Below are 3328 nucleotides of genomic sequence, written 5' to 3'. Positions count from 1 at the left end.
GTATCCTTCAATTTTCCTCCTGTTTATCTTTGCTATGCTTCACCTTTGTATTTTCACATGATTTTCAGAATAAGCTTATGGACAAAAATGCATCTACTCTGACTCTGAGATGGCATTGAATTTATCAATCAATTTGGGAAATGTTTAAGAAAAATATCGAGTCTTCCAATCCACAAATACAAAATAGATCTCATTTATTTAATTTCAAGTAATATTTTGTAGTTTTCTATATAGAGGCTTTTCACCTTTCTTTAGACTTTTTTCTAATATTTTTGATGCTATTGTCAATGGTACTGTTAGGTCCATTATCTAATTGTTTTGTAAGATATGGAAACACAGTTGACTTTTGTATATTGACATTATGTCAATAACTAACAGCTCTGCTAAATTCACTTAATTCCAAGAGTTTATTTGTAGATTCTTTTGGGTTTTCTAAGTACATAAATATAGTGTGTAAGAATGACTAGTTTTCCTTCATTCTTTCTAATCCTCATACTTTTAAAAAAACTTATTGCACTAGGGAACACCAATATTCCTTGTTGAATTAAAGAGATAATAGTTGTAATTTTTTCTATTCTTATATGTAAGGAGAGAATAGTACATTATTTTTTCATCTAAAATTAAATTATGTGTTTGCATCATGAAGTATCTCTGAAAGATTTTTTTTGTAGATATGGTTTATCAGATTAAAGAAGTTCCTATTAATAGTTTTAAGAACTTTTGCTTTAAATACCTGTTTAATTTCATCAACTTTTTTTTTTGCATATTTTGAGTTGGTTTTTCTCCTTTCTTCTGTAAATGTGGTGGATCACAGTGATTGTGTGGTGTTTGTTTGTTTTTTTTAACATTAAACCATCCTTGAATGGATAGTATAAACCATACTTGATCATGATATAGGTTTTTTTACAGAATACAAATAAAAGTTTTATTGTACAAAATTAAGGCTTTCGTAGTTCATAGTTCACTAAGGCTAAACAAAGACCACGTAATTTTTTTAAATCCTTTCAACAATTTCACATACACTTCCCCTCTCCCCCAAACTATTAAAATGGCCTGGCCAAATGTTATCAAAACAAAAACTATAAATAATACCAGTCCTTTAAAGACAGTTATCCCAAATGTTATTTCTTGGCATAGGTTATCATCATGGCATGGGACAATGTGATCTTAAATCCCTGTAGAGCATCTCTGGCAGCTCCAGCCCGTCCATCATTTTCAGATTCAACAAAAGCAATGTCAGTTCCTCTCAGGTCCTAAACATACTTCCCTAAAACCAAAGAACTGGTTAAACAACATGGATAATATCATCTCACTAGTCTCTTCTGGTAAATTATTAAGGAATAAAGTACTGTTTGGAGGGTAATCAGGGACCTGAGGATCAGTGCTGCATTTCCTTGGGTATTAGCTGAATTTGGTGTTCCCTGACCAGGCTTTTTGTCCATGGTTGGTTTTTCCAGTCAGTTCCACAGTTTTGGCTTTTTTCTTTTTTCAGCAAAAGTGCTACACATTTTATAATATTATGTCCGAATCTGTTTTTGCATACTGGATTCACATCAGTTTGCCATAACATGGAAATCCTTGAAACTATCTCAAGGCACTTGCAGATGAACTCAGTTCCTTAAATGTAACAAAGGCTTGCCCCCTCATCTTCATGGTCTTTAAAGACACAGTATCTACCACATGGCCAAACTGAGAAAACAGAACATACAGAAGTCTCTTCTTCCTTTTTGTCATTCATATTGTTAATGTAAATTGGATGATTTGGTGTGATTGTGTTTTGGGTTAGAGTGTTCAAATAGCCAGAGGGTTCTACCATGTCCTGTAAGAATCTCTCATGATATAATTTTTAAATATCACTAGATTACACCTGTTTATGACTTTTGAGTCTCTCTTCATAAAAAAGAAATGTCTACGTTTTCAATTTTTCTAATGTGCTTAGTTGGATTTGGCACCAAAGTTATGCAGGTCTCAAATATTTGGGGAAAGTATGCTCTAACTTTTTCTATTTCCTGGAATAATAACTCCAATGTTTACAGAATTGGAATTATTTCTTCTTTAAATGTCAGAAGAATTCACTGATGAAGTCATCTAGGCATCAAGCTTTTTTTGTGGAAAGGTTTTTATTTTTAGAATCAATTTCTTCCATAGATTTAGGACTAAATTGGTTTTTTTCTTATTGTATCCATTTTGACTTGTGATTTTTAAGGAATTTGTCCACAATATCTAAACTGTCATTTGTGTTTGCCTATTACAAAACCTTCTTTTACTTCCACTTATATTTTATATTAATTAATTTATTCATTCATTTACTTTGATGTAAATTCTATTGTGATATCCCTTTTCATTCTGGATATTGGAAATGTATTTTTTCCTCTTTCTTTTTTAAAAAAGTTTATTTATTTATTTCTGGCTCTGCTGGGTCTTTACTGTGCAAGCTTTTCCCTAGTTGCAGTGAGCAGGGGCCACACTCTAGTTGTGATGCACAGGCTTCTCATTGTGGTGGCTTCTCTTGTTGTAGAGCATGGGCTCTAGGGCACGTGGGCTTCAGCAGTTGCAGCTCCCAGCCTCTAGTGTACAGGCTCAGTAGTTGTCATGTGTGGGCTTAGATGCTCCTCGACATGTGAGATCTTCCCAAGTCAGGGATCAAACTCATGTCTCCTGCATTTGCAGGCAGTTGCTTTACCACTGAGCCACCAACAAGGCTCTTTTTTCCTCTTTCTTGCTTCTTCTTGACCAGAAGTGAGTTTTACTAATCACAGGATCAACTTTCAGTAGTGTTTTTTCTCTTCTACGTTGGTTTTTTATTGAAAAAAAAATTGCTTTACAATGTTGTGTTAGTGTCTGCTGTACAATGAAGTGGTCAGCCATATACACATACATATATCTCCTCTCTCTTTGGACCTCTTTCCCACACCCCAACCATCATCACAGAGCACTGAGCTGCGCTTCCTGTGTTTTGTAGCAGGTTCCCACTGGCTATCTACTTTATACATGGTAGTGTATATATCATGCTTCCCAGGTAGCTCAGCTGGTAAAGAACCTGCCTTCAATGCAGGAGATGCTGGTTTGATTCCTGGGTTAGGAAGTTCTCCTGGAGAAGGGATAGGTTACCCAGTCCAGTGTTCTTGGGCTTCCCTGGTGGCTTAGATGGTAAAGAATCCGCCTGCAATGTGGGAGACCTGGGTTCGATCCCTGGGTTGGGAAGATCCCCTGGAGAAAGGCATGGCAACCCACTCCAGTATTCTTGCCTAGAGAATCCCCATGGACAGAGGAGCCTGGAGGGCTACAGTCCATAGGGTCGCAAAGAGTCAGACATGACTGACTAATC

The 3328-nt window shown here is 35.9% G+C and overlaps 1 pseudogene; it reads right to left on the bottom strand.

Moving 5' to 3' along the window:
- Positions 1 to 1121: 1121 nt before the first annotated feature.
- Positions 1122 to 1816, bottom strand: LOC104997636 (annotated as a pseudogene).
- Between the last annotated feature and the right edge of the window lie 1512 nt (positions 1817 to 3328).

Source organism: Bison bison, unplaced genomic scaffold, assembly GCF_000754665.1.
Source record: "Bison bison bison isolate TAMUID 2011002044 unplaced genomic scaffold, Bison_UMD1.0 scf7180017864312, whole genome shotgun sequence".
NCBI classification, from domain to species: Eukaryota; Metazoa; Chordata; class Mammalia; order Artiodactyla; family Bovidae; genus Bison; species Bison bison.
This window is presented reverse-complemented; position numbering and strand designations above follow the sequence as displayed.